Source organism: Oryctolagus cuniculus, chromosome 3 (assembly GCF_964237555.1).
Source record: "Oryctolagus cuniculus chromosome 3, mOryCun1.1, whole genome shotgun sequence".
Taxonomy (NCBI): domain Eukaryota; kingdom Metazoa; phylum Chordata; class Mammalia; order Lagomorpha; family Leporidae; genus Oryctolagus; species Oryctolagus cuniculus.
Genome location: NC_091434.1, coordinates 128287535 through 128305379, shown reverse-complemented (window position 1 = coordinate 128305379; position 17845 = coordinate 128287535). Strand labels below are relative to the sequence as shown.

The 17845-nt window shown below is 48.3% G+C and overlaps 1 pseudogene; it reads right to left on the bottom strand.

Moving 5' to 3' along the window:
• Window positions 1–3085: 3085 nt before the first annotated feature.
• Window positions 3086–17845, bottom strand: part of LOC100347286 (cyclin-C-like) — a 42051-nt pseudogene continuing 27291 nt past the window's right edge.

The window sequence follows — 17845 nt, the reverse complement described above, 5'->3', positions numbered from 1 at the left end:
AAGTCCGTGCTGAAGGTCCTCCAAGGACGAGCCCATGCGTGTCCTAGCTGTCTCGGTGACCCCGGAGGGCCGGCGCCCTGCATGCCTGGAGCTGGGCGGCTCAGGTCCCTGAGACGGGGCTGCGCCGGGCCCGAGGCCAGGGCAGTCCCTGTGCCAGACTGGGGCGGCCACCCCTCCCTACACGGCCTCAGGGAGGCCCCTCCAGCGCCTGCATGCACCTGCACGGTGAGGCCCGCGTGGCCATCCCCGGACACCGCTCTCCTGCTCCCCACCCCGCCGCGGTCAGCCAGCGTGGCCTCCACAGCAGTGCCCAGTACATCTAGAGAAACACTGACACAGGGGCTGCCCTGCTTGCAGGAAAACAGAATGTGAGACAACAGGAAATGGTAAGATTAAAAAAAAAAATAGTGACCGGCGTTCTGGCATGGCAGGTAAAACTGGCACCATCCCACTGGGCCGCTGGTTCGAGTCCTGGCCGCTCCACTCCCGGGCCAGCTCCCTGCTAACAGCCTGGGAAAGCAGTGGAGGATGGCTCAGGTTCTTGGGATCCTGCCACCCATGAGGGAGACCTGGATGGAGCTCCTGGCTCCTGGCCATCGCGGCCACCTGGGGAGTGAACCAGTGACGGAAGATCCCCCCCCCCCCCCCGTAACTATGCCTTTCAAAAAAGTCTTCAAAAAGCATCTTATTTTTCTGACAGAAATGTATTATTGGGTAGAAAGAGTGAGTCTCTTAAAAAAATCCTACCCTACGGAAGTCAATGCTGGTACCAGCTTGATTGTATTCTTCTTAATTTTTTTTTCTATAAGTGCAAGTTAAGAAAGTTTTGTTTCCTGGAGAACTTTTATTCTTGTAGTCTTATACTAGGGAGTCAACATTTAATTAAATTTTTTAAAGATTTATTTTATTTATTTGAAAGGCAGAGTTACAGAGAGAGGTAGAGACAGAGAGAGATCTTCCATCTGCTGGTTTACTCTCCAAATGGCCCCAATGGCTGGAGCTGGGACAGTCTGAAGCCAGGAGCCAGGAGTTTCTTCCGAGTCTCCCATGTAGGTGCAGAGGCCCAAGCACTTGGGCCATCTTTCACTGCTTTCCCAGGCCATAGCAGAGAGCTGGATGGGAAGTGGAGCAGCTCGAACTCAAACAGGCACCCATATGGAATGCCAGCACTACAGGCACGGGCTTTCACCTGCTGAGCCACAGCACCAGCCCCAACATTTAATAAATCCATTGTTCACAACTGATCTATAAAAATTTTAATCCTTAAATTGTACATCAATATCCCAACACTCCAAATTTTTCTTAGTACTCTTCTTCAAGTCTGAAGAAAATGATGAATTTATAAAGTTCTACAGACAGCTCAGTCCCCCTGACTTAACATTTAGTCTCAAGTTCCTACACACACATGAGAATTAAGAAACACCAGTATCAGACTGATCTGAAACCTGATTGTGTTCCTGGGTCAGGATACTTGTAGTAAGTTTATAAATCCACACTAACACAAAATTGAATCATGGTTGTATCTTTTACATATATATATATATATATATATATATAAAAAAATATAAACTTTTCACAGTAGAATAAAAATTAACATTAAAATTTTGCTGACTTTAAGCCTTATTAATGTACTTTATCCAATTCAGATTTTAAAATGCTGGGTTAGCTCAATGAATGGCAAGTATTTTCATGTAGGATTTTTTTTAAAGTTTGTCCAATGGAAAGCCAAGACTCTGTGGCAAAAAATATCCTGCACGAAGGATCTCTATGAGTGAGACCCCAGCGGAAAGAAGGGGCCATCAAACAAGTATGTCCTTTTCTCTGAAGCGAGGAGAGAACTTTCACTTTTCTTATGGCAGTGTCCAAATACTGATGGAGTCTATGGTTACAAAAGGCTTCCATAGCCTTGGCAGCTCATGGCAAGAGCCTCGGGTGATCACTGACATTACAAAGTGTCAATTGTTAAATCAACAACAGGAGTCACTGTGCACTTGCTCCCCATGTAGGAGCTCTGTCCTTAATGAGTTGTACAATGAGAATTAACTGCAAAACTTCTCAAACTGTACTTTATATGTTGTGTGTGTGTGTGTGCAAACTGTTGAAATCTGTACATAGCATAGAGTTAGTTCTCTGTATATAAAGTTAAACTAAAAATTAACCATAATGAAGAGTAGGATAGGAGAGGGAGTAGGAGGTGTGATGGGAGTAGGGTTGGGAGGGAGGGTAAGGAGGAAAGAACCACTGTATTCCTAAAGTTGTACCTATGAAAAATGCATTCATTAAATAAAAGCTTAAAAAAAAAGTAAGACTAAAGAAAATAAAGTTTGCCCAGCATTTCAAATCATTACTGAATTAGTGTAACTTTTAAATTGCCAAAGGATGCTATACATGTGAAGGGACTTCAAAAGCTCATTGAAAAATTGAATTAAAAGTTTGTTTTCATGCAAAAAAATTTAAATCTATGCAATTTTTATAATGTGCATTTTACATGAACTTTTTCAAGACCTCTTATATTGCACTTTTCTACTTTCATGACAAGATACCAAAACTATTGAATAAAATACATGCTTAAATCAATAGGTACTTGATTAACTTCCCTGAAATTGTAAATATCATTACCAAAATCTTTCAGGATTTTGTAGAATTTGTTTCCTTAAGTACAGTTTGAAAGTTTAACTTCTGAAGGGAAAAAAATTCCTCACATATTGACATTTTATGTTCTTTTTTGGCCCATCAATGAACAAAGATAATTTTGAACACTCATGTGTTATGTTTCCTAGATTTAAAATTTTTCTGTTATCTAAATTAAAAACATTATGCTAAACAACAGCTATTAGCTTTCAAATGTCTGTATCTGTATGTCCTCTTAGAATTATTTCAAGTATTATAACCAGGAGATTTTCAATACTCATGTACTAGAATCACCATAGTTAAGGAAAAGCTTATTTTGCAAAAGTAAGATCACTTCCCAGTATGCTTGACCGAAATAAGCTATTCGTTTTCATTTGTGTTCCAATGAAGATGTTGCTGAAATCTGCTCGTGGTTTATTTCCAAGTGGCTCACGATGGAATTCCTCGGAATGCTTTAAGATTGGCAGTAGCTGGAGTTCTGACTTCCATTGGGACCTTGCTCTCCTCTACTGTTTGGAGCTGGTTTGGGTTTCATCATCTTACTAGGAATCATCACCAACTCTTTCCTCTCATCAGAACTCATCCACTGTTCATATTTTAAAATAACCTGATAACTTCCAAAATCTTTTCCATATCCACAGGAAGTTTAGCACACCCATCTGGCATCTTTATGCTGTATGACACAGGCCACGTGGAGGCCAGGTGAAGCTGTTGGGAAAGGAGGATCCAGTGGACAGAGCCCAGTTCTGTAGGCGTCATTCCCTATCCTCCACGCACTGGGAAGCCATATGTCTTCTTGGCCCTCGTCCTGCACATACTGGAGCAAAAGTCTATGAGGATGATACTCTGTCAAGGAACAATCCATTAATTCTAGAAGACAGAACCCACATCCTAATGTAGTATTCATCTTGGAAGGAAATTCCTTTGGAAAGGCACATGAAAATCTAGTTTGTAAGAGAGAAGTAGCAGCAGAAATCAATCTCGAGTCTGAGACTACTCCAAATTCCTCTACTTCGGATGCCAAAAACACATGCGTAGGAGCCCTTGGTACAGGATCTGTACTTTTCATAGACTATCTGGCATAAAATCTCTTGAAACAGCCCATACCAGTGGGAATAACTTGTCTTAATTTAAGATGTTCACCTAATGCTTGGATAACATTTGTGAAAAATGTTTGTAGGGCCAGCGCTGTGGCAGTGGGCAAAGCCACGGCCTGTAACACTGGCATCCCATATAGGCGCCAGTTCGAGTCCCAGCTGCTCCACTTCTGATCCAGCTCCCTGCTAATGGCCTGTTAAAAGCAGTGGAAGATGGACTGAGTGCTTTGACCCTGCCACCCCTGTGGGAGACCCAGATGGAGCTCTAGGCTCCTGGCTTCAGCCTGGCCCAGCCCTGCAGTTGCGGCCATCTGGGGATTGAACCAGCAGATGGAAGATCTCTCTCTCTTTGACTTTCAAATAAACAAATCTTAAAAAAAATTGTACTTTCCAATACGCTTCTGAGAGAAACTGTAAGTCCTTTTGGCACTCCTTCAACAGCTCTTGTTTATCCAAAATCCATTGCAAATAGTAGTGGAGCTCTGCCAAAGGTTCTGTGCCGTGGAGCACAGCTTGTCCTGATGAAAAAGCAGCAGCTGGCAGAGCCGCTCATGGAGCGAGCAGAGATCCAGCCGGACGGGGACCGTGCTCCTCGATCAGATCAGCTCGGCTCCCAGGAAGAGAATTTGTTAAGGGAGATGTCAAACTCCAGGACAGTTGGCTTTTACCACAAACACTTCCATACCCAGCACTCGATTTTACCAATAGAAATTTTTATGCTATCTGCCTTATCTGACTATTACCTATCTACCTACTTAGTTGATACACATTAAAAAAAAAAAAACCTTATCTACTCTAAGGCAAGATGTCTCTGATCTGTAAACACACACACACACCTACAATCAAATCTGGCTATTTACCCACATAAATAGTTGACCCTCCTTATTTGAAGTTTATGTATTTGAATTTGCCCATTTGCTAACATTTATTTGTACCCCCCCTCAAATTAATCCTTGTGCTTTTGTGTTATTCCTGAATGCGCTCAGAGTGGTAGAATCTCCAATTCTTTTTTTAAAAAATATTTATTTATTTATTTGAAAGAGTTACACAGAGAGAGAAGGAGAGGCAGAGAGAGAGAGAGAGAGAGAGAGAGAGAGAGAGATCTTTCATCGGCTGTCTCCAAATGGCCACATGAGCTGGATCCAGGAAAGAACTCCATCTGGGTCTCCCACATGGGTGCAGGTGCCCAAGCAATTGGGCCATCTTTTGTTGCTTTCCTAGGAACATTACCAGGGAGCTGGATGGAAGTAGAGCAGCTGGGACTTGAACTGGAACTCATATGGGATGCTGGCCTTGCAGGGAACTGCTTGACCCGTTGCCCCACAAGGCTGGCCCCTTGAATTCTACGAGGCATGCATGTCCAGAGAAGGTGAACGAAGTGCTATTCTGCCCTCTTGTTTCAGCTCTCAGACCGTAAACAAATGCTCCTTTTGTGGTCTACTTAGTGCCATGTTTCCCACTTTTTCCCTGCTGTTTAGAATGTCCTCCACTTGTCGTGCTGAAGTGCTGTCTGCAGCTGTGGTGTACTCAAGGAGCACAGAGTGTGCAGTGAGCCTTGTCGGGCATGGCTCAGAGTGCAGCTGCCACAGGCAAGACACTCTGGCTATACCAAAACAAACAAACAAAACAAACCAGCATCCTGTTCTCAAGGGTGAGAAGTTGAGACGTTGTTAAAATAATTCTCATCTTTGAAACCTCCCCACAGGATTCTTTTTTTTTTTTTTAGATTTATTTATTTGAAAGAGTTACACAGAAAAGGAGAGGCAGAGAGAGAGGGAGAGAGAGAGAAAGAGAGAGAGAGAGAGAGGTCTTCTGATGGCTCACTCCATCAATTGGCCACAACAGCTGGAGCTGTGCTGATCCAAATCTAGGAGCCAGGAGCTTTTTCCAGGTCTTCCATCTGGGTGCAGAGGCCCAAGAACTCGGGCCATCTCCTACTGCTTTCCCAGGCTATAGCAGAGAGCTGGATCAGAAGTGGAGCAGCTGGGACTAGAACCGGTGCCCATACGGGATGCCAGCACTGCAGGCGGCGACTTTACCTGCTGTGCCACAGTGCCGGCCCCTCGACTGCTTTTTTACAATGTACTATTCTTTGTCCAAGTCAGTGTACAAGTTCCTGACTCTCTCTCTCTCTCTTTTTAAGATTTTATTTATTTATTTGAGAGGCAGAGTTACAGAGAGAGTGTGTGACAGAGAGGTCTTCCATCTGCTGGTTCATACCCCAGATGGCTGCAACGGCTAGAGCTGGGCTGATCTGAAGCGAGGAGCCAGGAGCTTCTTTCAGGTATCCCACCCAGCTGCAGGGGCCCAAGCACTTGGGCTGTCTTCTACTGCTTTCCCAGATCATCAGCAGAGAGCTAGATTGGAAGAGGAGCCGTCATGACACAAACTGGTGCCCATGTGAGATGCTGGTGCCACTAGCAGAGGCTTAGCCTACTGTGCCATAGTGCGGGCCCCAGTTCCTGACTCTTAACTGCTTCTTTAACTCAGGGCTTCTGTGCTTTCTGCGAAACTTGAGTGCAATAAACTCGTAGGCTTTTCTTTCTCCTGCAAATCCATCTTAGGTCAACTTAATTCTTGAACTCAACCAGGACTCTTAAGAGGATGGAATTCTGCTGCCCCTAGAGGTTGTGGTTTGCAGAAACAACTTGCTGGCCCACCTGTATTTAGGCCCTGGGCAATCTGGCCCCCAAAGCTGTAGACTTCTCTGTTTTCTACCACCTGGCTGCCTTGGTTTTAGTAGGAACTGGCAGAACAGGTGCTGTTGGAGTGAGGAGGGTCCTTGTTACCTGCCAGGGCCAGGTTGCCTGGCTGGAGTCTTCCAGCCCCACCTCTGTCCAGAGAGAGCCAGCCCCTGCTGGACAGGCAGTACCTACGATTCTTTTACCATCTCTGAAGTCAGCAGTGATTCCTCCGCCCCTTTCCAGACCCCTAGCCCCAGAAGCTCTCTTTGTGTAGGTGGTCTTTGCTTACCTGTGTAGGAGAGGGACGCTTAGAACACAAAGCAGGCTGGGTGAACAGCTGGAGTGTGAACAACGATGCCACTCAGTGAGGTCGCGGGTGACCCATTCTCCCTTCCATTTGTGCGCGGCAGTTTTTCTCTAATGAGCCTTTGTTGCCTCTATAATTGGAAACAAGGAAGGTCAGGGATCAGGGAGGTTCATTAGCCCAAAGTGGCACTTGCTGGATCTTCACAGGCGGGGGCAAGGGTTGTTCCCACAGCACCGGGAAGGGAAGGGGCACACCTTCGAACTCCCGTTGGGCTCTCGCTCTCCTGACACACTTTGCAAGAGAATTGCAGCAGCAGGCACTGTTGCACTGATGCCGGGGCCATTTGTAAACTTGTGCTTCTTGCTTTCTTGGCAAAGGCGACTATTCATGTGGCAGGTGCTGTGGCCCAGCCTGGCTATGTCATGTTCAGGGTCCCATGTAAAATGAAAGGGTGAGACCCTCCCTCTCCGCCCCCGGTTCATAAACAACTACATCAGTGAAGACTGTGGCAGTGAACATAAAGCAGGTACAGACATCCTAAGTTCCAGGCCCCGTGCCACTGCCCAGGTCACCTCCTGTGAAGCCGGCTCTGCCTGTGGATGCTTCCCCCAGGCCCCGTGAGCTATGCCCAGGGACAGAGTACACAGGGAGGCTTAGTGGGTAGGCCCAGGAGGAGTGGAACCATGGAATCAAATCACAGGAGTTCTCCCCTGGCCTCCAAGTCCCTGTGGCTAGTCTGGAATCCCTCACGGGCCCTATCCCAGACATGAAGGAGTTAGGAGACTCGGGTTCCATTCTCCATCTGCTCTCCTTTGGCTCTGAGTTGCCTTATTTCTACACTGAAGGGGATGGATCAAGTCTCTGCCAGCTCCAAGACAGCTCCGGATTGGGACTTTCAGGGCCTGGGTTGCCCATTTGACAGCAGCTGTTTCTGTGTTCTGTGAAGTCCTGAGCAGCCCCATTGAGGAAGAGGTCAGGGCTATTACCCAGACACACCATGCTGGTTTTGGGATGGTGATGGTGGACCCCACACCCAGCAAGAGGGACAGCATCTGTGTCCTGGGCCCTGTTGTGAAAGCTGCCTTTGACTAGTGAGGAAAGCAAAACTTGCAACTCTCCCTCACGTCCACGGAGTATGTGAAGTGTGTGCAGACCGCACGGTGACTGTGAGGCCCTGGGGCAGGGTGGGGGTCACGGGGATAAATACCTGGTGTGGAAGGGCGTTTCTGTATGGCATCGTTGGCAGGGGGTTTCTACAGGTTTCTGGCTGGTAACAGTGTAGACCCTGATGCCAAAGGAAAATGTGGAACCAGAACAGAACAGGGAGGGAGGGGGCACAGTGGAGCTGTGGCATAGTGGTTTAAGCCACAGCCTGTGATGTCAGCGTCCCGTTTGAGCCTTAGTCGAGTCCCAGCTGCTCCACTTCCAATCCAGCTCCCTGCTAATACACCTGGGAAGGCAGAGGCAAATGGCACAAGTACTTGGGTCCCTGCACCCATGTGGGAGACCTGGATGGAGTTCTAGGCTCCTGCCCCAGCTGTTGCAGCTATTTGGGGAGTGAACCAGCAGGTGGAAGATCTCTGCTCTCTGTTTCTCCCTCTCTGTCTCTGTAACTTTGCTTTTCAAATCAATAAATATTTATATTGAAAAAGAACAGAGTTATATTGAAAAAGAACAGCCAGTTTAGGGTCTTTACCGGCCCTTAGGTAGAAGGATGGAAAATGAGCATCAGGGTCCTGCTGTGCGTTCAGATTGTGCACGCTTCCCACAGTTCCCATTTCACAGCGTGCAGTTGTTCAGAACTCACTCCTTCGCCCTCTTGGTGGAATACTGTGCTAATGAGCTCTGCCGGGGATTGTTCTGGAGAAGTTTCCAGAGCAGCTGGGCGGCGGCCGGGGTCATGGGTGTGAGACACGTCCAGTGTGCAAATCAAGTTTATGAAGTGCTTTGCTGACGTTTTATGTGGAGCTAAAGCCGAAGGAAGAAACATCTCAAGCTGTGGCACAGAGGAGCAGGAGGCTGGTGATTTACGTGAGGAAATGGGAATTTTGGGGGAGGCTTTGGTTGGCAATGTGAATAATTCAGTACTTAGAATTTTGGATAGAAGAACACAGGTTTATAATACCTTTAAAATTTCCCTCTTTTGCGAGGTAAGATTTTGCACACTCGGGCCAGGACAGGGGTGCTTTTGAAGGGAGGACTTTGTTTGGGGTCCCGGTGGCTTAGATCCCCCTGCCATTTCCCATAGTTGATGTCTGTGTTCAGCAGTCCTGTGTGATCTCTTTTCCTCAGGTCTAATGCAATTTTCCTTTTTTTGCATGTCAACGTCATGAGACATTCTGAGAGGGGGGTCTTAATACTTGACTTTTTTTTAAAAAGGACTTATCTATCAATCTATTTGAAATGGAGAGAGAGATCTTCCATCTACTGGTTTACTCCCTAAATGGGCCAGGCCAAAGCCAGGTCTCCCAGGTGGGTGGTAAGGACCCAAGCACTTGGGCCATCTTCTGCTGCTTTTTCAGGCATGTTAGCAGGGAGCGGGATTGGTAGCAGAGCAGCCAGGACTTGAACCAGGTCTCTGATATGGGATGCCACCACTGCAGGCAGTGGCTTACCCCCCGTGCCACAATGCTGGACCCTGTCATTGACTTTTGCTTCATGTTTTCATCTTTCCTATAAGGATAGAAAAATATGCACTCACAGAAATTTAAGGAACAAATTCAGCTGAGTCTTGTGGTAACGGTGTCACTGTGGAATTAAGAGATTATTAAACATAGTTTGAAATCTAAGGGATAGGGGCTGGCGCTGTGACGCAGTGGATTAATGCCCTGGCCTGAAGTGCCAGCATCCCATATGGGTGCTGGTTCGAGACCTGGCTGCTCCTCTTCTGTTCTAGCTCTCCACTATGGCCTGGGAAAGCAATAGAAGATGGCCCAAGTCCTTGGGTCCCTGCACCTGCATGGGAGACCCAGAAGAAGCTCCTGGCTTCTGGCTTTGAATCAGTGCACTCCAGCCATTGTGGCCATCTAGGGGAGTGAACCATTGCATGGAAGACCTCTCTCTCTCTTTCTCTCTGTGTAACTCTGACTTTCAAATAAATAAATAAATATTTTAAAAAAAAAAATTTAAGGGATAGAGGGAAGACAAGTTTTCCACTTTTTTTTAGGTCATGAAGTTAAAACATTAAAAGTGCTTTTTATAACTTACAACAATTTATTAAATATATTATAGGGAATCAGAAGATAGGAGTTCAAAGGGTCCCAATAGGAAGAAATGATAAATAGTTATGAAGATGGAGATACTAACTACCCTGACTTAGTCATCATTTACTGTATACACATATCAAATTATCACATTGTGTCCCATAAATAGATATAATTATTATATGTCAATTAAATGGGGGTACCTGAGGGGCTGGTGTTTGATCTAGCATTTACAAAACTCATGTCCTATATCAAAGTGCCTGTATTCAACACCTGCCTGCAGCTCCCTGCGGAGGCACACCCTGGTGGTGGCCCAAGTGGTTCAGTCCCTGCGACCCTTGTAGGAGTCTTGTATTGAGTTGTTGGCTCCTAGCTTTGGCCTGGCACAGCCCTAGCTATTGTGGGCATTTGGGGAGTGAACCAGAGGATGGGTGCTCTGTGTGTTTCACTGTCTGCCTGTCTGTCAGTCTCCCAAAAGCCCGAGGATATGACATGTGGTTCTGATTATGGCTCTCAGCTTCCCTCTACTTTACAGAAAGAACTGCATCCCACTGAAAGCTGAGGAGCCCAGGTTCTTCTGTAATTCAAAGACCGTGTGCAGCATTCTGTGTTGTCGTCTTTTTTTTTTTTTTTAAAGATTTATTTATTCTTATTTGAAAGTCAGAGTTACACAGAGAGAGGAGAGGCAGAGAGAGATGTCCTCCATCTGCTGGTTCACTCCCCAGATGGCCGCAACAGTCAGAGCTGCACAGATCCGAAGCCAGGAGCCAGGAGCTTCCGAGTCTCCCACGAGGGTACAGGAGCCTGAGGACTTGGACTATCATCTACTGCTTTCCTGGGCCGCAGCAGAGAGCTGAATCAAAAGTGGAGCCACCGGGTCTTGAACCGGTGCCCATATGGAATGCCGGTGCTTTAGGCCACAGTGTCTGCCTCTGTGTTGTCATCCTGATTGAGGTCAAAACCAACAGACTTGGCAAAAACTGGGAATTTCCCAACTAAAAACTCCACTCAGATGCTGCTGGATCTGTGGCAGAAGCTGGCAAGTCTCCCTTCTGGGGTCCCCCCCCCCCACTCCCCAGGACAGCCTGGACTTCTCTGTCATGGGATCCAATTGTAGCTATACCACTGAGTGTGTGTGTTTGTGGCACTTACGAATCACAACTATCACAAGCAATCATTTCTCTGTGCCAGATGGTAGTCTCCAGCACTCTGCATGTATTGACTAATTTGTGCTATTATGTAACAACCTTCTTAGCCTGAATAATGTTCCCCAAAGAGGTTCACATCCTAGCTTGGAACCTAAAGGGACTTGGCAGACACACCTGAGTTAGGAATCCTGAGATGGGAGATTGATCTGGGTAATCTGGCTGGGCTAAAGCAAGGTACTGGCAGGGCTGGTCCTTCTGCACTGATAAGAAAATTACAGAGATTTCCATCTGCTGGTTCACTCACCCAAATGGCTCAAGGGCCAGGGCTGGGCCAGGCCAAATCAGGAGCCTGGAGCTTCTTCCGATTCTCCCACATGGATGGTAGGGGTCCAAGCACTTGGGCCATCTTCTGCTGCTTTTTTCCAGGCCATTAGTGGGAAACTGGATCTGAAGTGGAGCAGCTGGGACTCGAACTGGTGCCTATACGGGATGCTGACATTGCAGGCAGCAGCTTTAGCTAGGCCACAGCACCAGCCCTACATTTTTACAAATGTTATCCAAGCATTAGGTGAACATCTTAAATTAAGACAAGTTATTCCCACTGGTATGGGCTGTTTCAAGAGATTTTATGCCAGATAGTCTATGAAAAGTACAGATCCTGTACCAAGGGCTCCTACGCATGTGTTTTTGGCATCCAAAGTAGAGGAATTTGGAGTAGTCTCAGACTCGAGATTGATTGCTGCTGCTACTTCTCTCTTACAAACTAGATTTTCATGTGCCTTTTCAAGGGCATTTCCTTCTGCTGCCTTCCCAGGCACATCAGCAGGCAGGTGGTTTGAAAGCAGGGCAGCCAACACGTGAACCAGCCCTCAGTGTGGGGTGCTGGCATTGCAAGCAGCAGCTTAACCTGCTGCACCATAACAACAACCCCCAAAGATGTCTTTTGTTCAAACTGCTGTCTCACCAGCTCCCTTCTCCATGCCAACCCTCACCCAGCACCATGCACATCCACACCAGCTCCGATTTTTATCTGGTTCCTTGACGCTAGTATCAGCGGTGAGCACTCCTGCCGGCTCCAGGGCTCGGGGAAGCTTCAGACTTCCTGCCTGAATCCGACAATGCTTGCTCCAGCTGTGAATTCAGACGGGAGTCAGCAGTGAAGTTCTAACTGGGAGCAGGGAGAGGAGACTTTGAGAGAAGAGACCAGAGGAGGTAATATGGATATACAGAACTTTCCCTCATCATTAAAGGACACCAGGTTCTTTGTTCAAAACACAGAAATGGGGGCCGGTATTGTGGTGCAGCAGGTTAAGCTGCCTCATGTGATGCTCACATCCCAGCTGCTTCCCTTCCAATCCACCTTCCTGCTAGTGCGCCTGGCAAGGCAGCAAGTGGCCCGAGTGCTTGGACCTCTGCACCCATATGAAGGACCCAGATGGAGTTCCAGGCTTGTGGCTTTGGCCTGGCCCAGCCCTGGCTGTTGCAGCCATTTGAGGACTGAACTATTGGATGGAGATCTCCCTTTCCCTCTCTTTCACATAAATAAATAAATCTTAAAAAAATGTGAAAATGGGGGCAGGCGCTGTGGTGTAGTAGGCTAAGACTCCACTCGCATATTCCATATGGGCACTGGTTCATATCCAGCTGCTCTTCTTCTGATACAGCTCTTTTCTTTTGGCCACGGAAAGCAGCAGAAGATGGCACCCATGTGGGAGACCTGGAAAAAGCTCCTGGCTCCTGGCTTCAGATCAGCTCAGCTTTGGCCATTGCAACCATTTGGGGAGTGAACCAGCAGATGGAAGCCTTTTCTGTCTCTCCCTCTCTCTGTACCTCTACCTCTCAAATAAATAAACAAAATCATTGAAAAAAAAAAAAAAGGGAAAATGGATTAAGAATAAAAGTCTCCTATAATCTCACCACTAGAGATTAGTGTGTGTATGCTGTGGTGTGTGTGGTGTATGTGGTGTCTATATGTACTTGTGTATGGTGTGTGTGTACTTGTGTGTGGTATGTGTGGTATATGTGGTGTGTGTAATTGCATGGTGTGGTATCATGTGATGTGTGTATGTACTTGTGTATGGGGTGTGTGTGGTGTATGTAGTATGTGTCCTTATGCATGGTGTGTGTGGTGTGTGTGTTGGTGTATGTGGTGTATTTATGTATGGTGTGAGTGTATGGTACATGTGGTATGTATATTTGTGTATGGCCTGTGTGGTATATGGTATGTGTATGTACTTGTGTGTGGTTAATGTGGTATGTGTATGTACTTGTGTATGGTGTGTGTGGTGCATCTGAGTGTGTGTATGTACTTGTGTATGGAGTGTTTGTGTGCTGTGTATATTTGTGTATGGTGCCTTTAGTGTGTGTACTTGTGTGTGATGTGTGTGTGTGTGGTGTATGTATGTACTTGTGTATGGTGCAGTGCATGTGGTGTGTGTATTTGTGTATAGAATGTGTGGTATGTGGTGTGTGTATGTACTTGTGTGTGGTGTATGTGGTGTGTGTAGGTACTTGTGTATGGTGTGGTGTATGTGGTGTATGTAGGTACTTCTATATGGTGTGTGTGTGGGTGTGTGGCGCATGTGGGTGTGTGTATGTACTTGTGTGAGGTACATGTGGTGTGTGTACTTGTGTATGGTGTGTTCATGGTGTGTATGGTGCATGTAGTGTTATTTATGTATGGTGTGTGTATGTACTTGTGCATGATATGTGTGTGTACTTGTGTATGGTGTGGTGCATGTGGTGTGTGTATGTGGTGTGTGTATGTGGTGTGTGTATGTACTTGTGTATGGGGTGTGTGTGTTGTGTGTATTTGTGTGTGGTGTCTGTAGTGTGTGCACTTGTGTACGGTGTGTGTGTGTGTGTGTGTGTGTGGAAGACGCTGCCTGAGTTCTGAGGTCAGGGCATAAGGCTACTTGCAGCTTTGGGCGGAGACCCCTACCATCCCTGACAGCCTGGCTGTGAGGAGGCTGGAACTGCCCGTGGAGGGCGGTGTGGGCCAGCCCCCCGCTGTGGAGTCAGCATCTGGTGAAGAAGGCGCAGGGTTGCGAGGTGGTGAGAGGCCTGGCGCATCCAGCAGGGAAGAAGCCAGAGTGAACTGCTGGCGAGTGCAGAGGAGAAAGTCAGCGGATGCAGGCGTTCTATGGAAATCGGGGAAGCAGTGGTGGCTTCATGGAAGTGTTGCGGCTGGGCCTTCTCACAGAGCCATCTGGAGAGACAGAGGCTTCCTGAATGCTGACCACAGTGACATCAAATATGGTGATGAAATCCCTGGGCTGCTCCAGGCTGCAGGAAGATCCAGACGAGGAGCTGCTGCACCCTGCAGAGGACACCACAGGGAGACCGGGGAGTCGCAGGGGGAGACGCTGCAGCTCCTCTGGAGTCCTCCCTGCCCCTGCCTATGCCTGAGCCGAAGCCCACCGGCTTCGTGGGCTCGGGGGGTGCCCATGAGTGGGTTTTCAGAGGACGCGGTGTCAGTGTGCATACCCTGGGACTCGGTGCACCGGTAGTTCACCTGTTACAGTACAACACAGTGTAGACCTGGCTCCTCAAAGTGATCAAAGCCCCAGGGAGGAAAGAACTGGTGAGCAAAACAGCAAAACAAGGTGCTTAGAACCTTAAATCCAGTGTGCAGACCAGGCCTCCCATGCCCCTGCTGGTGCAGAGGAGGTGTGCCTTGTCCCAAGAGGATCGGCAGGTCGACTAAAGTTTTTTATTTTTATTTTTAAAAAGATTTATGTATTTATTTGAAAGAGTTACAGAGGGAGAGAGAGGTCTTTCATCCACTGGTCCTTTCCCCAGATGGCTGCAACAACCAAGGCTGGGCCAAGCCAAAGCCAGGAACCAGGAGCTCCATCAGGGTCTCCCATGTGGGTGCAGGGGCCAAGCACTTGGGCCATCTTCTGCTGCTTTCCCAGGTGCATTAGCAGGGAGCTGATCAGAAGTGGAGCAGCTGGGACTTGAATCCATGCCCAGGTTGATTTCACTGTTAACGTCTACAGCCCCAGGGAGATTCACACACTTCCTGACCTCTGCAGACACCTTCCTGGCAAACTGGAAAGGCTGGAGAAACAATTGAAAAGAGCCTGCTAAGTAGGTGAAATCATCCCGAGATTTGGCATGCCTAGGGCAGAGCAAAGTGATAAGGGGCCAGCTCTTGTTTCACAGGCGGTGGTGGAGTGTCCAGGCTTTAGGGGCGAGTCAGTGATGACACGCGGCCCGGAGACCCCAGTGGTGTGGAAGGCCGGGCCCTCAAGGTAGGTTTTGCTAGGAAACCTACCTGGTGGATGCATCACCCATCAGCTTGACCCATGTCAGGCAGCCCCAGGTGGAAAACCAGGCTTTAGCTTCTTTGAGTTATTGTGTGGAGACCCTGTCCCAAACGTGAACAGCAAGAGCACAAACACACCATACAACTCGGGCAGGTAGGGCAGCTAATATTCAAGGATGAGCCCATCCTCCCCTACCATGATGAGGCTCCACCCACACAAACAGGGACACATTGGTCCACTTAAAGATCGGACATCCCCTCTCCACCTGGATGGGAGCCTACTTGGCTCTGCTGACAGCCGTTTCTCCCTTAAATGATAAGACGTGACCTTGGAGTCACCGTACCTGGTGAGGAAGAAAGCACCTGAGCCTACCCTGAAGCTTCCTGGTCCACACCCTGGGGAGCCGGTGTCAGAGCTGGAACTGCTCATTGGGAGATGATGCGTTGCCATGGAGCTGGTAGTCTGTATGGACTACCTCTGGTGGCCCGAGACTTTTTTTCATCTTGTACGCTCACTTGGGGGAGGCTGGCCCCGCCACGGTGGGAAGTAGTTACAGAAGAACGGCTTTCCTGCCTTGCGCCTCAGGCCTGGGAGCTTTGTAACCCTGACAGTCTGATGCGGTTCGTGCCTCATGGCTTGTTGGCTGCAGAGGCTGCAGGAGGGTGCACTTTGCAATACTATGCCTGGACAGGCGGACAGCCCCGGACAGTGCCAGCTGTGGGAGACCAGGCTGTCAGAATTCTGGACCCACAGTCCCACGTGGGTGTAGGGGCCCAAGCACTTGGGCCATTTTCCACTGCTTTTCCCAGGCAATCAGTAGGGAGCTGGACCAGAAATGGAGCAGCCGGGACTGCGACGGGCTCCCACGTGGGATGCCAGTGCTGCAGGCAGAAACTTAATGGCTATACCACAGTGCTAGCCCCTGTCTGGAGTTTTCAGGAGAGTCCACCAGAGCCTGCTGGCTCTTGAAGTTTTTAAAACATCCTTTCACTCAGAAATGGTCTTCAGGGGCGGGCATTTGGCACAGTGCTTAAGACATCAGTTAGACACCTGCACCCCATGTTGGACTACCTGGGTTTGATCCAGTTCTGGCTCCTGACTCCAGCTTCCTGCTAATGCAGTCCCTGGGAGGCAGCAGTGATGGCCCAAGTACCTGGGTCCCTGGAAGAGTTGGAATTGAGTTCCTGGCTCCTGTGCTTGGCTTGGTCCAGCCCTGGCCATTGTGGGCATTTGAGGAGTGCCACAGTGGATGGGCGCTCTCTTTTTCCCTCTATGTCTTTTCCCATATCTCTGCTTTTCAAATACACAAATAAAAAGGCCTTTTAAAGAAAAGCCAGATGGGGCCAGCACTGTGGTGCAGTGAGTTAAAACCCCAGCCTGCAGTGCTGGCATCCCATATGGTGCTGGTTTCAGTCTTAGCTGCTCCACTTCCAATCCAGCTCTCTGCTAACATGCCTGGGAAAGCAGCTCCAGGCTCCTGGCTTTGGCCTGGCCCAGCACTGGTCATTGTGGCCGTTTGGGGAGTGAACCAGTGGATGGAAGATCTCTCTCTCTCTCTCTCTCTCTCTCTCAGTTCCTCTACCTCTCTCTGTAACTCTGCCTTTCAAATAAATAAAATAAATCTTAAAAAAAAAGAATAGTCAAGTGGACTGATGCTGTGGGTAAAGTGGGTAAAGCCTCTACCTGCAGTGCTGGCATCCCATATGGGCCCCGGTTCATGTCCTGGCTGCTCCTCTTCTGATCCAGATCCCTGCTATGGCCCGGGAAAGCAGTGGAGGATAGCCCAAGTCCTTGAGCCCCTGAACCCATGTGGGAGACCCAGAAGAAGCTCCGGCTCCTGGCTTCAGATTGGCCCAGCTTGGCTGTTGTGGCTATTTGGGGAGTGAATCAGCATGTGGAAGACCTTTCTCTCTGTTTCTCCCTCTCTGTCTGTAACTCTACCTCTCAAATAATAATAATAAAAAAAGCCAGAATGCTAGATCTCCAGTGCAGATTTTTGTTGTTAAAATACACTGGCATTTTCCCAACAGATGTCTTACTTTAGCCCCAATAGTTGCAGTTCTCCAAAATAGCCAAAAGATGGCAGTAGATACACACAAGTCCACTGGCTCCAGGCTGCCACTGCTGTCAGTGCTGCCTCCAGAGCCAGTCCCTGCTGTAGCTCCCAGGCCTTTCCTAAGCTTCTGGGACTCGTAATCCCTAGCAGGACATGATGTTAATGAGGAAGCCCCAAATGGGAGTGGAAGCAGAATGGAAGCAAGGCAAGACACAGAACAACAGCGAGGACAGTGTGGGTTGGAGGCTGCTGGCTCCCCGGGTTCCCAGCTGGCCTTAGGCAGCCCTCTCCCTGCTCCTAGCACATCCAGAAGATTCTAGGGCACCAGGCAAGATGCCCTGAGGCTTTGCAAAGTCTCCAGCCAGAGAGGTGTGCATGCTGGGTCTCCCCACACCCACCATGGTTCTGGGCTAGAGACACTGGACTTTGCTGCTGTCTCCCACCCCCA